This window comes from Triticum dicoccoides, chromosome 3A (assembly GCF_002162155.2).
Source record: "Triticum dicoccoides isolate Atlit2015 ecotype Zavitan chromosome 3A, WEW_v2.0, whole genome shotgun sequence".
Lineage (NCBI taxonomy): Eukaryota > Viridiplantae > Streptophyta > Magnoliopsida > Poales > Poaceae > Triticum > Triticum dicoccoides.
This window is the reverse complement of record NC_041384.1, coordinates 579,567,857-579,590,601: the sequence shown is the minus strand read 5'-3', so window position 1 is coordinate 579,590,601 and position 22,745 is coordinate 579,567,857.

Below are 22,745 nucleotides of genomic sequence, written 5' to 3'. Positions count from 1 at the left end.
ACCTCGTCGGCAAAGCATAAGGGGTGTGTGGTGCCTCTATATCGGGTGACGTCATGACGGAGTTCGGATGGCATCCGTGTTCGATTTTCAGCCGGGCGAGGTTATGCCTATCGCGCCAGGCTTGATGGCCATCATCGCGTGTTGTAGCACGCCCCATTGACCCATAGATTGATTTGGCCTGACCGGCTCTATTGTCCAGGTCATGGTGTAAGTCGTGGGTATAGCCCAGAGCTGCTACTTCTTTGGCTCGACGGCGAGGCGATGCAGGCTGGTGTTCGGCACAAGCAGCCGCTTTATCTCGCCCATGTGGTGGTTAGTCTGGTTTGTTAGCATGGTAATATCTTGAAGGTATTGGCTCAAGGGCCATGTCGTTTAATTGTGGTAGTAACCGACGCTTCAGATAACTCTTTGTTGGGCGCTCCAGGCCGTATTTTTCAGCAGCTGGGACTTGGGTCCATCTGTCGTTGAGGGTATCCTGTTCGACTTGGAGTTGTTGCTGCTTCTTTTTTAGGCTTCTCGCAGTTGCAATTAGCTAATGCTTAAAGCATTCTTGCTCAAGGGGTTCCTCTGGCACGATGAAGTCTTCGTTACCGAGGCTGACATCATCCTCGAAGATCGGTAGATAGTTACTATCTTCCGAGTCCTCATTCCCAGCCGACTCGTTGGGGTTAACTTGTCCCTGCTCCCATTCATCCTGCTCAGGCGTAGGCTCGACCGGGTCTAAGGGATCTTCAGCATCATCCGGGGTGTTATTGTCTCCGGTGCTGGTATTGCTTTACTTTTCATGACGCGATTTTTAGCGGCGCCGTTGACGTCGCCATTTTTATCATGCCTTAGCGGGCTTGTCCTCGATCAGATCTTTCTTGCCTTCATCATCGTCCTCTTTGGGTGTATCCACCATGTACACATCATATGTGGAGGTAGCCGTGCAGCGCCCGGTGAATGTCGTATCTTGGCTTTGTTTGTCTCTGGCATTGTCGTCCATACCCTCAATGTCTTCGGAGGCGTAATCTAGCATGTCGGTCAAATCCTCGACAGTGGCTACTAAGTGGGTGCTGGGTGGGACGTAAAATACCCCGCTGTCAGCCCCTAGTCCAGGCTGGGCATAGTTCAGAGGTGAGACTTCCGTAATGGCGAGGGATCGCATTAAGGCCAAGGCCTCGTTTAAGAGCGAAGGCCGGAGAGGGAACCAAGGACCTGTAGGGCTAGGGAGGACAAATTCTGCCAGGCTATGCTCACTAGATGCAGACAATGAGAGTTTGGGGTTTGCATCCTTCGTCGATTTTGGTTCTCCGATGACAGGGAGAGTCTTGTTTGATTCCAGGCTCGCCGAAGACATAGTTGTCTCCGTGTCTCTGGAGAAAAGTTCCATAGTAGGAGAGAGTCCGGTGGGTTTCAGATACTCATCTTCGGATGAAGTAGTCTGCCCTGGATCTAAGGCCAGGGCAGGGATGATAGTTGGTCCTTGAGTGGTGCCTGATGACAGGTCCGATGGGCTTCCCTCTTGGAGCAGAGGAACAATGGTCGAGGCCGTGAAACCTTCGAAGGTCAAGTCTCCTTAGATGTCAGCGACGTAATTCAGGCTCCCGAATCTGATCTAATGACCAGGGGCGTAGCTGTCGATCTGTTTGAGGTGGCCAATCTAATTGGCACGCAGAGCAAAGCCGCCGAACACAAAAAGTTAACCGGGGAGGAAGGTTTCCACGGAAACAGCATCGTTGTTGATGATGGAGTGAGCCATCGAAACTTCTGCCGACGACACAGTGAAACTCTCAATGAAAGCACCAATGTCGGTGTCAAAACCGGACGATCTCGGGTAGGGGGTCCCGAACTATGCGTTTGAGGATCAAAGGTAAAAGGAGACGAAGGGGACACGATGTTTACCCATGTTTGGGCCCTCTTAATGGAGTTAAAACCCTACTTCCTGCTTGATTGACTTTGATGAGTATAGGGGTTACAAGAGCTGATCTGCCTCGAGATTGTAATGGCTAAACCCTAGCTGTCTAGCCTATCTGATTTATGATTGCCTCTACGGACTAAACCCTCCGGTTTATATGGACACGGAGGGGCCTAGGATTGTATATGATCGGTTTACAAAAGAAGGAATCTATACATTCGGACGCCAATCTTGCCATCCACGCAAAGGAGAGTTGTCGGGTGGTAGGTGCGACATATGCCAACGGGTGGCTTATCATTGTGGGAACCAGTAAGACGTCACCGGTGCCTGGAAGCGGGATGAGGCGAAGACATGCACGCCGGTGAATCTTACCCAGCTTCGGGGATCTCCGTGGAGATAACACCCTTACTGCTGCTCTGCAGGGTCTCCGCATGATAACTAGATGAACAAGTAGCTACACAATGCTCCTTGAGCTGTTTTGTGAGGAGAAGAAGTAGAGCACGGCTAGCCCTCCTCCCCTCTCTATGTGGTGTCTAGAACTAGCTTGGATCAACCCTTTGCATGGGTGTCCCGGGGGGTTTATATAGGCCTACCCCCCGGGGGTACAATGGTAATCCGGCTGGGCGTGGGGCCCAGCCGTCTGTGACTACACTCGCCGGCTTCTACGCCGGCTGCTGGGGCCCGCCGGCTGGTGGGTCCCGCTGGCTGCTGGCTCCATGGTCGATAGGCAGGCCCCACTGTCCAGGGCCTTGTCGGTGGCTGGTTACTGTTGCTCAATCCTGGTGACAAGGGCTTTGCCGAGGTGGGCGTGGCTACAGTGCCGCCGTTCGGCGGGTGATCGTTGTAGCCTCACCGCGTCTTGTCTCCTTAATGGGGCGTCTCCTTCGAGGGAGGTGGCAAGCCGGCTGTGGAGAGCCGCCTCTATCTTGGGCCGAATGGGGGAGGCCTGGCCGCCTTTGGGTGTCTCTCTGCCCGAAGGGGCCCACCGCCCATGGGCCAGACTGGCAGCCCGTCGTGGATGACATCAGGGTCAACGTGGCAACAGTGCCTTGCCGGACGGGCCATGGCCACCCGTACAACGCACTGCGCCAGGCGTGCTTCGGGATTCGGGCGTGGCAGGCTTTACTGTAGCCATGCCCCGTCACATCGCCGTTATGTGGATGCAGACTTTGAGGGTACGATCTTGACCGTTTTGTGGGAGCCGGCTTCTTGGAGTCGGCCTTCTCGCGGCCGGCTTCTCGGAGCCGGCCCTCCCGCGGCTTTCTTCATGAGGGCTGAAGTCGGGTCGCATTCCGATAGCCGGCCTGGGAGACAGTCGGCAAGGGGAAGGCGGCCCCACGTCTTGGATTCTTGAGGGCCAGATCGGCTTGTAATTTTTCAGAAGAGCCAGGGGGTGCCGGCTAGGCTACCCGTGGTCATTTACTCCGACAGTAGTCCCCGAAGCTGATCAAGCTTCGAGGCTGACAAAGGGATGAGAAGCTTGGTCAGCTTCCTATCCTGAGGGGCCGGCTTTGCTTGTGCGCGCCGTCTTCAGAAAGCCCCGTTCCTTGTAGGCGGGAACACGGGTCGGCCTGCGAGCTGACCGCGCGCCATCCCGCGGGCCACGTGGCAAGGAAATCCTGCCAACACACACGCGCGACGGTACGCCGCCGCAGGCCCGGTCCTGCCACTCCCAGGCCTCGGCCCGAGCACAGATCTTCTGCGGCCCACATGGACCGCTTGCCTTCCCGCGGTGGTTTTATTATGCCATCAAGGCGCAGTAATCGCGGGACGTGGGGGAGTGGGCGCAGTTGATCCCCATGTTCCCCCACGCCACGCCTCCTCGGCTCCGCCGCGCGGGTCTATATGTAGGGGGAGGAGGGGGAGCGGCAGAGGCTCGCACGCTCTCCCTCGCTCCGCCCCTTCTCGCCTTCCTTCTTCTTCCCTCCGCCACCGCAGCAACCCATTGCTGTGCCATTCCACCGTCGGACCTCTCGGTTCCTTTGGTCCCGCTGTAGCGGGGTCGTGCGCGTTTACGCCGTCGCTTCGTCTTGCTCCCCGCCGCATCGCTCCCATGGCGTTGTCGAGCTCGTGGGATGGCTCCAACGTCCACGAGGACCACGTTGAGTTCCTCTGCCGGACGCGGCGCCTGCCGGGCGAGAGCTTCGTGCGGGTTCGTCAGGCACCATCGAGGGAGATCTCGCCGGCACCGGAGGAGGGCGAGCGGGTGATCTTCCGCTCGCACTGCCTGCGCTGCTTCGGCCTCCCGGCGAGTGGATTCCTTCAAGCTTTCCTTGAATTGTACCACCTCCAGCCGCATCACCTCACGCCCAACGCGGTGATGCTGCTGTCGGCTTTCGTCACCCTGTGCGAGGGCTTTCTTGGGGTTCTCCCCACTCTTGAGCTCTGGGGGAATTCTTCCAGAGCAAGCTCGACACCATCGTCACGGGCGTGCCCGCCCCCTGTGGAGCCTTCATTGCCATGAGGTGGACGGGCGAGAACAATCCGTTCCCGCCCATCCCGCTGATCCAGTCGGTGAATCTCGGGCAGAAGTCTTACTTTTACGTGAAGAACATCGCCCCGGCTAGCTTACGTAGCCGGCCCGCCGGCTGGGAGGCAACCTTCATGGAGCTACCGGGCCAGGTCGCTGTCTCAGGCCGGGAACGCAGCCGTCTCCCGGCTCCGGGTGATGATCCAGTCGGAGGGCCTGACTGGAGCCGACTTGGTGGCCGCCTTCGTGGAGCGCCGGGTACTTCCGCTCCAAGGCCGGCCTCACATGATTTGCCAAATGAGCGGCCGCTTCGACCCGTGCCGGCTGAGCACCCGGGAGATGCCTCATGTAGAGGTGTCTTACATGGTGAACTACATCTCCAACTGCAAGCTCGCCGAGGACTGGCGATACGGCAAGGAGCCGTATTCTCGCGCCAACCCTCCGCCCGCCGTAAGTTTTTCTTCTTTTCTTCCTTTTTGTAGTCAGCCTCGTGATAGCCGACCTTTGCTCAGTTGGTTTGCCCTTAGCAGAACCCTCTTCTTCCGCCGACGACCGGGGCCGCAGGGGTAGAGCGCCAGCTCCTCCCCGACAGCATGGTGGGAGACACCGACGACCTGGACCTGGGAGCGGCCGCCATGGAAGACGCCATCGTGGGGGAAGGCGACGAGGCAGGAGGCGCAGGGCCCGGAGCCGGCTTCGAGGACTGGCCGGACGATGACGAGGTCGAAGCTGCCCCGCACCGCCAGCCGGTGCTTGATCATCAAGGCACGGGCCCGTCTGCCGCGCCGGCTGCCCGTGGCGGTGCGCAGAAGCGCCGGGCCGTGTCGACCTTCTTCGGCAGCCGGCCAAAAAAATCCAAGGCTTCCGCGGCGGCGACCAAGCGGGATGAGGCGGCCGTGAAGGCGGCCCGCTTCCGCAAGGCGGTGAAACAGCCGCAGGCAATCTCGGCGTAAGTCGTCAAACGTCTTGTATATATATATATATATATATATATTTGTTGTCCTTTTCGATTGAAGCTCTTCTGAACCTTTCTTTGCTCGCCGGGCAGGGCACCGCTTTTCCTTGAGCGAGGTCCTGGCGGCTCCTAGTCGGGCCGACTGGAGGGTCCTCTGGCTCCCGTCGCGTGGATCCCCGCGCCGACCTTAGGGAGGCCACGGAGCGGAACGCACGGGAGGCGCGGGAGGAGCGGGAGGCGACGGAGCGAAGGACCGCCCGGGCGGCGAAGGAGCAGGCCGATGCGGCGGCCAAGGCTCGGGTGGAGGTGGCAGCCGCGGAGACAGAGGTGGAGGCCTCGCACAACCAGCCTCTGTTGCTCGTCGTTCCCCTCCGCGACATGGCCCCCGACATCCCCGTGCCCCCGTCGAAGGAGGTCGACCAAGACCCGCCGGTGGTGGAGAGGAGGGAGGACCACGTGGTCTTCGTGGAGGGGGCGCCGCAGACGGTGCCGACTGGGCGGGCCAAAGCGGCCAATCAGCCGCGGCAGGGGCCGGCCTCGAGGTGCAGCCGGCATTGTGCCGGCGCGCAGGGGGAGGCACCTCCGCACCGGAGCTGCACCGAGCTGCGGGCGCCAGCCAGATGGCGGAGGCCCTGGAGGCGGCCAGCGTCAGCACGTCCGAGTGGACTCCCAGCGGGGGGACGGGCGAGCTGAATGCGACGGCCCAAGAGGTCCCGAACCGACTTCAAGCCCAAGCCGCCTCGCTGCAGCGATACACCCAAGAGTTCCTCGCGACGCAGGCTGTCATCCGGGTGAGTCTTCTGGCCTTGGTTGTTTTTCTCTTTTGATTTCTTCCGTGGGGGTGCGTCAGCGCACCCACTGGGTGTAGTCCCCGAGTTCCGAGTCGGGTGCTGCGCAGGCGGCTTGGAACTTACTAGGTCTTGACAACTATCTTATTCTCGCCTCATGTCTGATCTTCCAGGAGTATCATAACCTCCGCGCTGCTGCCTTCAACTCCTAGGCTCAGGAGCTGGGCCGGAGAACCGAAGACCTGACCAGCAGCTGGAGTGCGTGCTTTGTTTCGTTCATCTCCTATGGGGGCGCGTCAGCGCACCCACTGGGTGTAGTCCCCGAGATTCGGGTCGGCTGCTGAGCAGTCGGGTCGGATCTTCCTTGACGACTTCTTCCTTATTGATTTCCCTTTTTCTTCATGCTTGCAGGGGCCAATGCCGACTTGAGGGGGCAGCTCAGCGGGGCCCAGGCCGCCCTTCGCGCCAAGGAAGCTGAGTACAACGCCTTGGTCCTGGAGCGTGACCGCCTGGCCAAGAAGTTGGCCGACCAGGAGGAGAGCCACAAGGCGGCCCTGAAGAAGGCGCAGGACAGCGAGGACGCCCTAAAGGCCGAGTTCGAGACCGAAGCGGTGGGCTGGGCTGAGGCAAAACAAGCACTGAGCGAGGGCTTCGATCGTATCGAGGATCTGATCAACTGTAAGCCACCTTCCTCACTCCTTGCTTGCCCCTTGCCCCCTGATTTGTGTTTTGACTTGTGCTGCTTTTTGTTCTCTGTGCAGACTACTTTCCCGGCTACTCTGTCTTCGCCACCCAAACCATCGAGGCCCATCGCGAGGCGCGCCGGCAGGCGGGGGCTGAAATCGCGCCGGACGCGAGACGGACGCTTGAGGAGCAACTCTTGGCGGTCCAAGCCCGGCTGCAGCCGACTCACCGTATGCTCCGCCGCCTCCAGCGCGCCGGGGCGTAGGTGTTGGCCGCCCTCTGGCCTGGCGAGACGATTCCCCGCACCCCGAGTCGGACTGCCGACTGGCTGGAGGTTGCGGTTGGCCGCTTCGAGGCCTGGAAGGCATCGGCGGCCCGGCTTGGAGCTGGGCGGGCGCTGGAGTTCGTCCGAGCCTGGTATCCCGTGCTGAACCTGGACCAGCTGCACACCTGGCGGCTGGAGGCCGACGAGGAGATGGAGGAGGTGCGGCCGGCTATCGCTCAGCGTGCCTCGACGATCGCCGAGTGCACTGACATCAGCGTCTTCGCTCCTGAAATAAATGACGACGGCGTTGCCCAGCCGGAGGAGTGGTTCGGGCTGGACCCAGCACCGGGTGAGGACTCGGCAAAGGAGATCGTCTCCAGCGATGAAGGCGAAGACAACGAAGGAGAGGAGGGCGAAGACGTTGAGCCGGCCGGTGAAGCCGCCAGCCAGCCTCAGCCTGACCGTGCTTCCAGCAATGAGGCGCGTGCTAGCACGCCCTCTGCGGGAGGCGGTGATCATGCCGAGGTTCGCCAGCCGGCCACTCCTCCAGCCGGCACTGCCGTCTCCACCGACCTGCCCGACTCGCCAGTCGCTCCCCTGGCTTAATCTGCCATCCTTGCTTTTCCTGCTTGTTACCCTTTGAACAATTTTTATTAAACTTGCGCAGTTCCACCCACTGGGGGTGTATTTGGATTATGTTGAATGCTGGCCTTTTGAAGGTCTTTTGTGTAAATATGATCGTGTGTGTGTTTGGTTTCCATTCGTGTATGCTTTTTATCCTTAAGCTGTTTCCTTTGCCGCCTTCCCCTTTTGGGAAGGCAAGTACTCGAGCTTTCTTAGATTGAAGCGAGGCGAATGGAAGCCGGCCAGCCGGCTACTCTGGTAGTCGGTCGGTGGAGGGAGAAAAACCGGCTTTTGTTATATTAGTCCGTTAGTCCCTAGCCGTTTTTCGTGTGGGCGTCCTTTCCTGCCTTTAACTCTTGCCAGCCGGACAGCTGGTTCTTCGAACTGTGACTTTTGGCAAGAGAAGGCTTGGGTGCCGGCACACTACTTGTCTAGCCGCGGGTAGGACTTTTAATATAACTCTAGGCGGCCAGTCCCCGGGCCGACTAGTCGAACCCGGTGCCGGACGAAAAAAGTAAATGTAATGACAAGGTCATAAGCATGATATTCTTCATTCATAGATAAAAGATGGCAGTCCCCGAGCTCTCCTCGGGGGGCCTATTGTCTCGTACTTGGTACAAAAGTTAGCGTCATACATACTACATTTCAACTGTAAAATCTTCGGAGGAGGTTGGCGTTCCATGGTCGTTCCGACTCCTTGCCGGAGTCATCTCTCTTTCGTGCCTTCGGCTTCTGCGCGTCGACCAGGTAGTAGGAGTCGTTGCCTAAAGCTCTGCTGATGACGAAGGGGCCCTCCCAAGGGGCCGAGAGCTTGTGCTGACCGGCTGTTCGCTGGATCAGCCGGAGCACAAGATCGCCCTCTTGGAAGGATCTTGGCTTGACCTTCCGGCTGTGGTAGCGGCGCAGGCCCTACTGATAGATGGCGGACCGGCTGAGGGCTAACAGCCGGCCTTCTTCCAGCAGGTCGACGCCGTCTTCTCGTGCTTCCTTAGCCTCCGCCTCCATGTACATGGTTACCCGAGGCGAGTCGAACTCGATGTCAGTTGGGATGACCGCTTCGGCACCATACACGAGGAAGAAAGGAGTGAAGCCGGTTGACTTGTTTGGGGTAGTGCGCAGACTCCAGAGGACGGTCGGCAGCTCATCGAGCCAATAGCCGGCCGGACGCTCCAGTGGTACGACCAGTCGGGGTTTGATGCCGGAAAGGATGAGGCCGTTGGCTCGCTCGACCTGGCCGTTTGACCGCGGGTGGGCAAGGGACGCCAAGTCCAACCGGATGCCTTGCGTCGAGCAGAAACGTGCCAAGGCTCCCTTGGCGAAATTCATGCCATTGTCGGTGATGATGCTGTGTGGCACGCCGTACCGAGTTGTTATTTTTGCGATAAATGTCACGGCAGTCGGCCCATTCAGCTTCTTGATCGGCTTTGCCTCAATCCATTTGGTGAATTTTTCCACAGCGACAAGCAGATGTGTCATGCCGCCGCGCGCCGTCTTGAATGGGCCCACCATGTCCAGTCCCCAAACGGCGAAGGGCCAAGTGAAGGGAATGGTCTTGAGTGCTGAAGCCGGCATGTGTTGCTTGGAGCTGAAGAGTTGGCACCCTTTGCAATGTTTAACTAACTCCTTGGCATCATCCAAAGCAGTTGGCCAAAAGAAACCATGGCGGAAAGCTTTGGCGACGAGTGATCTTGAGGCTGCATGGTGGCCGCATTTTCCTTGGTGGATGTCTCTGAGGATTGCAATGCCCTTCTCTTGCTCGATGCATCGCTGGAGGACTCCAGTGGCACTGCGCTTGACGAGCTCTCTGTTGACGATTGTGTATGCTCCGGCTCCGCGTTGGACTTGACTTGCCTCTGTTTCGTCAGCCGGCAGATCTTGGTTTATTAGGAAGTTGAGGATGGACTGAGCCCATGATGGAGCTGCGACTTCTTCTATTGCCAACACGGCTACTGCGACCAGGGCAGGCGGGCTGGGTGGTGAAATGCTGGAGTCGGCCGCCGCCTGCTGTGTTGGTGCAGCCTCCGAGCCGACTACCGCAGTCCCCGAGCCGGGTGTGGCAGTCCCCGAGTCGGGCGTAACTACGGAAGTCCCGGAGCCACCTGCTGATGTCCCGGGGCCGACTATCGAAGTCCCCGGGTCACCTACTTGGTTCTTCGAGCCGGACCCGACTGTATCGGGGTCAGGCGGCACGAAGATGGAATCAGACTCTGGAGACGGCTTGATAGATGGCTTGAGGAGCCGTTGTAGAGAGACACCGGTTGGTATTGCTTGCCGAGTGGAGCCTATTCGAGCCAGGGCATCAGCTGGCTCGTTGTCGGCTCGCGGTACGTGGAGGAACTCGCATCCTTCAAAGTACCCACTGATCTGCTGAACAAGGAAGTGGTAGCTTGCCATATTTGCGTCCTTGGCATCCCAGTCGCTGGATGATTGCTGGACCACCAAGTCCGAGTCTCCATAACATAGGATCCGGCGAATGCCGAGCTCTTTGGCAAGCCGGAGCCCGTGTATGAGTGCCTCGTACTCGACCACGTTGTTGGAGGCGGCAAAGTGAATTTGCAGCGTGTATCTGAGCTTGTCGCCTTTTGGAGAGGTGAGGATGACGCCGGCTCCCAAGCCGATGCGCATCTTGGACCCATCGAAGTGCATGTGCCAATGAGTGGAGTCGGGAGCTGGCGGCAGGTACTGGGTCTCGGCCCAGTCGACGAGGAAGTCGGCCAATGCTTGGGACTTGATGGCGGTGCGAGGCTGGTAGAAAATCGTGTACGGGGCTAGCTCGATGGCCCATTTCGCCACCCGGCTAGATGCATCATGGCTGCCTATGATCTCGACCAGCGGGGCGGTGCATACAACCGTGATGGGATGCTCTTGGAAGTAGGGCTTCAGCTTCTTGGCGGTGAAGTACACGCCGTAGCACATCTTCTGGTAGTGCGGGTAGTTCTGCTTCAAGGTAGATAGCACCTCACTCAAATAGTACACCGGCCTCTGGACCGGCTGGGCTCGTCCCTCTTCTGGGCGTTGGACTACGATGACGGTGCTGACCACCCGGCTGGTTGCGGCAATGTAGAGGAGCATGGGCTCTTTCTCAGTCGGTGCCGCCAGGACAGGCGGCGTGGCCAGCATCTTCTTCAGCTTGTGAAAAGCTTGGTCGGCTTGGTCATTCCACTCGAAGTGAGTGGTCTTCTTCATGAGGCGGTAGAGGGGGAGAGCTTTCTCTCCGAGCCAGCTGATGAAGCGGTTCAGGGAGGCCAAGCATCTGATGAACTTCTGGACGTCTCGAAGTTTGGTGGGAATCGCCATTCTGTCAATGGCCTTGATCTTTACTGGGTTGCATTCGATGCCGCGTTCGGAAACCAGGAAGCCTAGGAGTTGGCCGGCTGGCACTCTAAACACGCATTTCTCGGGGTTGTGCTTGATTTGGAACCGGCGTAGGTTCTCAAATGTTTCCTTGATGTCTTCCAGCAAGGTGCCGCGCTTCTCCGTCTTCACCACAATGTCGTCTACGTAGACGTGGGCATTTCTGCCGAGCTGCTTGAGGAGGCACTTCTGCATGCAACACTAAAAAGTGGCACCGGCATTTCTCAAGCCGAATGTCATAGTCAGGTAGCAGAAGGCTCCGAATGGCGTGATGAAGGCGGTCTTCAGGCGGTCTACCGGATCTAACTTTATCTGGTGGTATCCTGAGTAAGCATCCAAGAAACTCAACAGCTCGCATCCGGCCATGGAGTCTATCACTTAATCAATCCTTGGCAGGGCAAAGGGATCTTTGGGGCAAGCCTTGTTGAGGCTCATGTAGTCTATGCACATGCGCCACTTGTTGTTCTTCTTTAGCACGAGGACCGGGTTGGCGAGCCATTCTGGAAAGAAAACTTCCATAATGAAGCCGGCTGCTAGAAGCTGGGCTATCTATTCTCCTACGATCCTTCTTTTCTCCTCCGACAGTCAGCGGAGGGGTTTTTTGACTGGTTTTGCGTCTTCTCGGACATGTAGCTTGTGCTCGGTGAATTCCTTCGGAACACCCGGCATGTCCTTGGGGCACCATGCAAAGATGTCCCGATTCTCACGGAGGAAATCGGCGAGCTCGCCTTCCTATTTGCTGTTTAGGTTTGCCCCGATGACGGCAAACCTCTCTGGGTGCTCGGGGTCAAAAGGTATCTTCTTCGTCTCCTTGGCCGGCTGAAAAGATCCTTGGGCATCATACTCCTTGGGATCGGGGGACAAGGCCGACTGTTTGCTGGCCATGGACACGACTCGGTCCAACATCTTCTTTTCTTCGGCAATCACAAGGGACTCGGCCAGCCGGCTACTGGCTGTTGTGCACTTGGAAGATTTCTTGTAATCGCCGGCTATGGTGATGATGCCTTTGGTGCTCGGCATCTTCATCTTGAGGTAAGCATAGTGGGGAACAACCATGAACCTGGCCAAGGCAGGTCGGCCAAGCAATGCATGGTAGGGGCTCTCCAGGTCCACCACTTCAAACCAGATCACCTCCCGGCGGAAATGCTCCTTGTCCCCAAAGAGTACATCAATCCTGATCTTGCCAATGGGGGCGCAGGACAGGCCGGGCACGATGCCATGGAACACAGTCCGAGTAGGCATGAGTTGCTTCGTCTTGACGTTCAGCTTCTCCAGGGTGTCATGGTACATGATGTTGATGCTGCTCCCGCCTTCTATCAGCACGCGGGAGAAACGGGCGGCGCGTCTGTCCATTGGAAGGGTGGCATCCAGAACCAACGCATAAGAGCCGGGAGATGGCATCACCTCTGGGTGGTCGGCCCGGCTCTAGCTGATAGGTTTTTCTGACCAGTGCATGTGCTCAGAAGGGTTGGCAGCGACCATGCTAACCTCCTGGTGCTCTCAGCGTTTGCCGTGCCGGTCTTCGGGCTGGCTTGTAAAGACGACATAGGCGGCATGCTCGTCGGGGAACTCATCGTGCACGGCTCCGACTGCAGGCCGAGCGGTCGGCGGCTGCGGAGCTGGAGGCGGCGGACCGGCAGGCGGAGGCGGCGCGAGCCCTTCGCCTTTGGAGATTCGGGTGAGCTAGTGGCAGTTCCGGGTTGTGTGGTTGGACGGCTTCGCGCCGCTGTGGAACTTGCATGGGGCGTCGAGAGTTTGCTCGTAGGAGAAGGCCGGCTGCCAAGCCGGCTTGCCGCCCCTCTGCTTCTTGGGTGCGGGCCGCCCTTCGGGCTGCTCGTCTTCGACTGTGGCCACCTGCCGACTGGTTGAGGGCGGAACGGGACCCTTGCGCTTGTGGTCGTTCTGGTGTGGGCGTCGGCCGGAATCCCCAGCCGACATCTTGGGCGCCGGGTTGAGTACTTTCCCGGACGCGTCTACCCAGAGCTCGGACTTCATTGAGGAGTCGGCGGTGGCATACTTGTCCGCTACGTCCAGAAGCTCGTCGAGGGTAGTCGGCTCGTCGCAGAGAAGCTTGTGCTTGAGGAGGGTGCCTTCTCGGCACCCGGCAGTGAAGTATTCTATGGCTTGCATCTCGTGCACCCCTTCGCAAGAGTTGCGGAGCTCGGCCCAACGCGTGAGGTAGTCGCGAGTGGACTCGGCGAGGCCTTGTACACACAAGGAGAGCTGTCTGGGCTTGGGAGCCCGCTTGTAGGTGCTGGTGAAGTTGCGGACAAAGGCTTCTATGAAGTCTAGCCAGCTGTTGATGCTGTATGGCTTGAGGCTATTGAGCCAGGTCCGCGCCGTGCCTTGCAGCATGAGGGGCACGTACTTCACGGCAACGCGCCTGTTGCCATTTGCTATGCTAACCGCCATGGAGTAGTCGATCAACCAATCTTCCGGCTTCACGGAGCCGTTGTACATGGGCGTGTCTCTTGGGAGCGAGAACCCTTTGGCGAAATGCTCGTCGCGGATGCGGGGGCCGAAGCAAGGCGGGCCGACATTATCTTCTTCTTCCAGCGCCAGCGATCGCGCTAGGCGGTCGATCCGATGGCGGGCGTCGTTCTCGCCGACTCCTTCGCAGCGACCTAGTCGGCCGCTGAGAGTCGGATGCGCAACAGGCGGTGGGGTGGGATATCTCTCCCCATGGGGCCGAGGCGGAGGCGGGTTGCCCCGCCACTCCACGGCCCGGGGATGGCCTTTTGCGTCTCGCTCGATGGAGATTCGGGTTCGGCTTTGGCTGGTAGCCGGCTCTTTCTCGTGCCGCGCGCGGGTTTTACCCGCAGTCGGCGTCCAGGACGTCGCGTCGTGATCTCGGCGCAGGGGAGGGCTTTCCGCGCGGGGGTCGGCTTCGTGCCGCTGCGCGGCCGCATCGATTAGCTGCTGGATGTGTCTGGTCATGTGGGGGAGTTCTTCGGCCCCCAATCCATCTAGCTCGTCTACGGCCGCCTGGGCGGCACGCAGGTTCTTGAGTGGAGTGGCGTAGACTGGGCGGTCGACTCCTAGCGTGTCGGCAATGACAGCGCCGCGCTGCCTGACAACGCCGGCCCGGCTGGGCCCGCCTGGGGGCGGCGTGCCAAATGCGGCACGGTCGGCTTCGCGCCGGTGGGCCTCAGTGAGGCATCTCATGGAAGCCAACTTCCGGCCCTCCGCGAGGAGGGCGAGGCGGCGAGCCTCGAGTGCTTCTGCATCGGCATCGGCCGGGAGGGGGATGGTCAAGTCATGGACCGCCGCATGCGGGGCGTCGTGGGCTCTCTCGTCAGAAGCGTTGCCGTGGCCGATGACCATCACCTTGGTGGTGACAGCGTCGCAGCCATCGGCCCGGGGAAGCAGGTCGTTGTAGATCGTGACGTCGGTGGGGAAAGTGTCGAGTGAGGCCGTGTCGGAGTCGACAGGCATCGGATCGGTGGAGCCAACTGACTCCAAGTTCACAGCAGGCTCGCCGGAGACGTGGAGCTGGCTGAGGAGGTTGACGAGGTGGTTGGTGCCCGCGTCAGAGGCAAGCTCGTCGGAGATGAGGGTCTTGTCAAGGAGATCGGCGAGGCCGCTCGCTGCGCAGACGTTGGTGACGCCTTGCAGCGTGTCGTGGCAAGTGCCATCGGGCGTGTCGGGCTGGCTACGCTCGCCGGGGAGGAAGAGGGTTCCTGTCCAGAACATGTCTCTGGGCGACGGTGCACTGGGCCCCATGGTGGGCGCCAAATGTCGGGTGGTAGGTGCGACATATGCCAACGGGTGGCTTATCATTATGGGAACCAGTAAGACGTCGCCGGTGCTTGGAAGCGGGATGAGGCTAAGACATGCACGCCGGCGAATCTTACCCAGCTTCCGGGCTCTCCGTGGAGATAACACCCCTACTGCTGCTCTGCAGGGTGTCTGCATGATCACTAGATGAACAAGTAGCTACACGATGCTCTTTGAGCTGTTTTGTGAGGAGAAGAAGTAGAGCACGGCTAGCCCTCCTCCCCTCTCTATGTGGTGTCTAGAACTAGCTTGGATCAACCCTTTGCATTTGTGTCCCGGGGGGTTTATATAGGCCTATCCCCCGGGGGTACAATGTTAATCCGGCTGGGCGTGGGGCCCAGCCATCTGTGACTACACTCGCCAGCTTCTGCGTCGGCTGCTGGGGCCCGCCGGCTGCCGGCTCCTTGGTCGATAGGAAGGCCCCACTGTCCAGGGCCTTGTCGGTGGCTGGTTACTGTTGCTCAATCCTGGTGACGAGGGCTTCGCCGAGGTGGGCGTGGCTACAGTGCCGCCGTCCGGCGGGTGATCGCTGTAGCCTCACCGCGTCTTGTCTCCTTAATGGGGCGTCTCCTTCGAGGGAGGTGGCAAGCCGGCTGTGGAGAGCCGGCTCTGTCTTGGGCCGACTGGGGGAGGCCTGGTCGCCTTCGGGTGTCTCTCTGCCCGAAGGGGCCCACCGCCCGTGGGCCGCACTGGCAGCCTGTCGTGGATGACATCGGGGTCAACGTGGCAACAATGCCGTGCTGGACGGGCCATGGCCACCCGTACGACGCACTGTGTCAGGCGTGCTCCGGGATTCGGGGGTGGCAGGCTTTACTGTAGCCACGCCCCGTCACATCACCATTATGTGGATGCAGACTTCGAGGGTACGATCTTGACCGCTTTGTGGGAGCCGGCTTCTTGGAGTCGGCCTTCTCGCGGCCGGCTTCTTGGAGCCAGCCCTCCCACGGCTTTCTTCATGAGGGCTAAAGTCGGGTCGCCTTCCAATAGCCGGCCTGGGAGACAGCCGGCAAGGGGAAGGCGGCCCCACGTCTTCGATTCTTGAGGGCCGGATCGGCTTGTAAATTTTCAGAAGAGCCAGGGGGTGCCGGCTAGGCTACCCGTGGTCATTTACTCCGACAAGAGTCCCATCCGGATGCGGGGGAGGCCTTCTACTTTGTATCTTCACGGCCCATCAGTCCGGCCCACAACACACGGGCCGGACACTCGAGGACCGCTTAATCCAGGACTCCCTCAGCCGATACTTCTTTGCTTGAACCGCACACTTGGATCTCGCTCTTCATCCAACCCTTTTAGATATTGAAACAAAGGTAGGAATCCATTGCAGTGTACTGGATGTGGTTTCTATCTAGTACATTCCACTGCCATGCAAGATGAAACTTGGGTGGAGGTTTTGTCACTTTACCATATGAAGGATCAACCAGGGCCCCTGCCAGGGTCAGCACTGAAGGCTGACGGGAGAACACCAGCCCATTCTTCTTGAGGTCGAAGGGCTGGCCTACAATGAGGCCTATCTGATGTAGGACATTTCTATCGTTCATAAAGTCTACAGTAACAAATTTGACTTTGCCGCTCGCGAGGAAGTTCTTAAAATCCTCGCACTTAATGTCGGCATGGCATATAGGGTAGACCAAGCACAAGTAATGCACGTAAACCTGGTTCACGGTGGGCTTCTTCCTCTCTTCCGCCTTTAGATTCATCTCTTTTCTTAGGACTGTGGTGTACTCAACATCTAGCCCAGCGACCCACTCATCATCATTTGACTTTTCGAACATGCGTCTGAAGCGAGCAAGGAATCCTTTCACCGTCACGGAAGGGTGGGTGTAGATGACGTCGAACTCATTGCTGGGGATGGTTCTAGCCTTGTACTCACTGCCGATCATGGAGGTTTCGGACGCCATGGATTTGGAGGAGGGTTAGGATTAGTGGAACTGTTGTCACTACAAAAAATACACTTCCATGATGATACATGTTTGTCACAGTACGTCACATTTTCTGTCATGCATGTACATCCATGACGATTTTATGACAGAATCAAGATAGTCATATATCTGCTGTCGTACAAGTGTTCCATGACATTACCAAAATTATCATCATGGAAGTGTCCACTTCCATGACTATAGATGACGCATCATGGAAGTGCTTTCGTCAAGGGTAACCGACACGTGGCATCCACCATAACGGGTCGCCGTTAAGCTATCGGGTCCAGTTTTGGATCCGATAACCCGTTAACAGCCCAGAGCAATGGGGATTTTCCACGTGTAAAATTACCAATGGCCAGAGGAACCACTTATCGGCTCACCGTTGGGACAAATGTCATCCACTCATTGGACATGTCGTGGTTTTGTCACGGCAGATGTCCTCGTGAAAGGACTTAGTCGTGGAGCCATCACTACGGGTTTGCTTAAAGGGGTTAAACCGGACAAGGGACATGAGAGTTTTATACTAGTTCGGCCCCTTTGATGAAGGTAAAAGCCTACGTGTAGTTGTGATGGAATTGCAGGGGTTTTGATGACCACGGAGCGAATCTGCTTTACCTGGCTCTCAAGTTTTTGTGTGTTGTGTTGTCCCTAAACCGCCGTCGGGTCGTCCCTTTATATACACAGGTTGACGCCCGTCGGTTTACAGAGTCCCGAGGCCGGATCATTAATGTGTCCAACTCGGTCTCTATCCTTCCGATCTTACAATGCAAGTTACATGAGAAAGTCGGTTTACATCTACAGGCCTTAACCCGCCTTTGGGCCATGGGCCTTCGTAAAGCGCCACCATCCTCATGACTTCATGGGCTTCTAATCTTCATAGAGTTAACCCGACTACTCCTGGACGGTTTACATCTAGTAGTAATATCCCCAACATTAGGCCCCAGATTGATTTGAACTTGTTCATGTCAATCTTTCAACACTTAGAAAAATTCTTGCCCTGGCACTTTCACATGCATCTTGTAAACCGCCGTGACATCATTCCTCAGATCCGCAGTAAACCGCCATGATATCACCTATTCCTTGAAGCCGAAGATGCCCTTTATTAATGATAATCCAACCATCGAGGCGACAACTTTATTAAAGATCCATTTTTGAGCTCCTCGATTCCCGCACTTGTCGCTTATCTCTTCGCCTTATAAATAGGGCTGAGACCCCTTTTTCTGTTTCCCCCGCTTCCTCTTCATCTCTTCTTCCTCCTCGCGACGTCCCTGCGACCGAACACCACCGCCATCATCGAACTTCGCCCCTGCATCACCGTCGGCCACTGCATCGACCTGGTCGCATTAGAAAGAGGCGGCACACCTTCGCTACCTCAACAGCTGTTGTAAGCCTTTCCTTATTTCTTCTATAGAACCAGTAGGGTTCATGCAGGTTCATGCCTCTCTTCTCGTGTCCTCCGTCAGCCCGTAGATAGCAGAGCTCGATCTTGACATGTTCCGCACGGTAGATATGGTACTCCTTACGTCGGCCATTTAAACCAAACCTTAAATACTTAACTACTTGATCTGGACCTTTTGGGAACTGCTTCAGGACCAAACCTTTTTAAGTCTCAATATTTTTCCTTTTCCTGACTTACGGTAGATCCAAAATTTCAATGCAATCTTGTGAAACCTGTTTCCCTCACTTAGGTATTTTTAGATCTGTACCCCTCACACCAATATAGGTGGTTTAACTTTTGAAGCATGATAATCCGGCAGGTACCATTAGTCCCCTTTTAAACCACCGATTTATTTATACTCCGGTTTAACAGTATGCATATACCTCTGCTTCTGTTCATTGCCTTATCATTCACAAATACTCTGTCGTCGGTTTACCAATTTCACATACTTGGATTCCTTTTCGCTGTTGTACCTTATACATCACCCTTAATGAATTGTAAACCGGCATTATTTTCTTCCCAGCTTTTCTGGGTCCCCTCCGGGATTACAGAGGAGCAACTGAACGAAATGGTCAAGATTGGTACCTTACCGAAGAAGAATGAAATCCGGTGGCGAGTTCCAGGGCCGGAAAATCCCCCTACCCCCAAGAAGGGTGAAGTAGTGGTGTTTGTTGATCACATATGCCGTGGCTTTGAACCGCCCGGATTGAAGTTTTTTCGAGATGTACTTGCCAGGTTTCAGCTCCACCCTCATGATATTGGACCCAACTCGGTATCCAATATATGCAGCTTTCAAGTTTTTTGTGAAGTATACCTATAAGAAGAACCAACTGTCAAGTTGTTCTGGGATTTCTTCTATTTAAACAGGCGCACTGAATTCGTAGATGGACCCAATACTGAACTTGGCGGCGTCTCTATTCAAAAAAGGAAAGAGGTTGAGTTTCCTCATGCCAAACTTCGCAGTCACCCCAAAGAGTGGAATCAAACTTGGTTCTATTGCAAAGACACCTCTCCTGAAGATGAAAACCCTCTGTCGGGTTATCGTGCTCACCGACTTGCTAATACTCATCCGCTTCCGCAACGACTAAGTGCCCAGGAACGGGCCTCGTACGCACCCCAACTCGCCAACGGTTTAACAGGCGTGGACTTCGTCCGTTGCTGGATATCCTGGAGCATTTTGGAGTTAAGTCGCCCCTCCGGCTTAATGTGTGAGTATACCAGTGACGTGCAAGACTCTCAGCGTCATATCAAGATTCAGCTAACAGATGAAGAAGTCACTGAGTCTGTGAAGAAAATGTTAAATGAACTGGAAGCTGTCTGCAGCAAGACTGTGTTAAGTCCCTCTTATATGCGAAACAAATCGCCCGCTGTAAGTATTGTCTGTGCTTCCGCTTTACACCTCATATTTTTAGACTGTGCAATCTTTGAATTCCCTCTTCCCATTCTTAAACAAGGTGATGAACCATTCTGGAAAGAGAAACCTCAAGAGAAAGCGGTGAAGCCTTCCCGTCCTAAAACAAAAGCCGTCGAGAAAACCACACAGAGGAAGGCACCTGAACCCATCAGTTTCGAGCTTGATGACTACCTGGATGAACCGGAAGCAGAGGTAGAACTTGATTCACTTGGTTCACTTTTCATGCATCTCATTGACAATGATATTTATCAGGAGGACGTTGATAGCAGCCAAGCTGATGATGCAGAGGTAATTATCCTTTCCTTCGGTTCAAACTCTCTTCCAACACAAAAAATCCGTCAAGCAGTCTGGAAAGTAAGATTTTCTCATCCTCTTGCTCACTTGGATCCAACATTTATTTTGAAGAAGCAGCAGCACGAGGCTCGCCGCACAACCCGGCACTGCGGCCAAAAGGTCACTTCGAGCGGTTTACCGGACACCCTGGTTCGAAAACGCCAATCTGAGGTCTCACCCACTTCTGACACTTCTTATCCCAAGGCAGGCTATTTCCGACAACCTCTTAATCCGTCCGATTCGAATTATCAGGTGACACCTCCTTCATCCTCTAGCGAGTCAACAGCGACACAACTCCCCCCTCTCAAAACCGTGGCTGGGTAAGTATTTCAAACCAATCTTTTGATGTTTTACACTTTATATGCTACGCTAACGTTTGCATCTTGTTCTGTTTAGAGCGAAAGCCAGACCCAGTAAGAAGGCTCGGGTGAATAACACGCCCGAAGACCATGTGGTTACTGAACCGGAGCAAACTACAGAACTGGAGGGTCCAAATACTGAGGCCACATTTGATGAACCGCCCCCTCAAGATCATAATGTTGATGATCAAGCAGAAGTTGATACTGCTGTGCCAGATGATGAACCGGCAAGTCCAATTCGGGCTGATGACAGACCTTCTAGTCTAGTGAGGACCACTGACATTCCATCAACTCTAGAAAAGGCTGCTGGAGACAAAGAAGGCGAGGTTATCATTACCGGTATTAGCCACACCTCTCCTGGCCATCCTGTTATATTGGCGAAACATAGTGCCAAGGAAGAGCGTGCTGCCATGGAGAAAGGCAAATGAAGCACCGATATATCCAGCTATGCCCATCTTAGTGCTCAAGAACTCCACTCTGGTTTTCTAAACCAACTGCACTCAAACTGTGAATATGAAGCCGGTTTGGTGAATCTGATGAAGGAGCGCCATGAGGAATTTTCATCACTTTTTCCGTTCTTAAATCCAATTTGTAAGTACCAACTCAAGTAACCTTCAAGGCCCGGTTTATGTTGGTAATCATAAATAAGGACTTTGTAATATCTCAACCCTTGCATACTTGTCCTCCATATGTCAGGTGATCCTTTGAAAGAAACTGGTACTTTATCATTGTATTCATGTAGTTTTCCTCTATGTAGTCCCCAAGGACCGGTTTATCTTTCCATGGTGAATCGGGATTTTAACCAATGCTCCAATTTGAACAAATGTACATTAGCCCCCAAGTTTCAAGGATAATGCTCGCATTGTACGTGAGACTTGCAAAATTTTTGATGACAGAGCAAATAGGCATTATCCCCCAAGTACAAAGTGCATAACTTGTTATACACTTGGTACTTCAAATATACATAGCCCATTGATGATATATCTTGCCTTTGTAGGCCGAGTTGAGTAAGAAGGATGCTCAAACCGCTGACCTTCAGGATAACATAAAATCTCAGCAAGCGGAGGCTTCCAAGGCCAAGGAAGAACTAACTAATGCCTTAGCAGCCACGGAGAAGCTGAAAGAAACCTTTAACAAAGAGTATGCAGACTGGGAGACAAAGAAGGCCGGTTTAACAAAGAAGGCCAAAGACGCAGAAGCAACCCTAAAGCCGGTGGTTGAAGAACTAACCGGCTTAAAATGGCAGATTAATGCCATGACCTCTGCTGTATTTGGTGAGTATCCGCGTATGAAGTTTTTCCAATCCATATTATCGTATCAAAGACCAGTTTACTGATGCCTTACTGTGACAGGGACCCGCATTACTCATCTGGGCTCCAACATGCGGATGAAGCTTAAAGCGGCCTATACTTTGATAGAACAGCTATATTCTGGATCCCAACGAACCATTTGCACTTCAACTTATAACAAGCCTCCTCCAACGCTGATAAAAGAAACCATCAAAAAGCTGGCCATGCTGCCTGCCCGGTTGGATGAACTGAAGAGATCAGCCACAAGGTCAGGTACGCTGACCGCACTAATCTGGGCCAAGGCGTGGATTCCAGATCTTGAACTGGCAGATATCGTCCAAGGCTACCCCAGCGTGAAGGAAGATGGCACAAATTTCAACAATGATGATCTCCGAAGGATGACAAAGGAAATGCGGCCTATAGCAAGTAAATTGGCGGATGACACAAATCTATCTCATTATCAACCGATTTATGATGTTGAGGGGAAAAGACAGCCCACGCCGATTAATGATGTAGAAGATCTTGTTCCGCCGATTCGTAAGCATACTAATGCCCCTGACATTGACCCTTCCAACCTTATTCATGAAGAAGCCGTTTTTCAAGCCTTAACAAGAATCGATTGGTCAACGATTGATTTCCAGCGACTGGGTAGGGATGAGGTGAATGCGACCGCTCAAGATGACCCTCAATCTTCAAGCCGTCTGGATGAAGAATCTTAATTTGGAAGCCGGTTTAATCATTTGCCAAACTTGTTGAAACAATTATCCTATGTGGGCACTAAAGTGCCTTGTAATAGGCTAGTTCAAATACTTATCTGCTTAAGCCATCGAGCATACTTGTTTTCCTTGACATTGATAACTCGCCATGCCTTTGGGATCTATTATATGCATAATCTAGAGTGGCTTTGTTTTTCTTATTCCCGCAAAAAAATTGAAAGTGTCCTAGCGGTTTACCGCTGGACGGGTCATGGTGACCAAACATATATATAACCTAGATGCCGAACCAAGGTTGTAATATGTAAATAAAAAATAGATGACACCTATGTAATATCTCATTTGGCTTACCAATTGTTGTTATAACAAAAAGGTGATAACACCAATTTGGAGTGTTGATGACTCCTTGCATCCTTGTCGGTTCATACTTAAATCTTTTCGGGTGATGGTAAACACCGGTTTATGC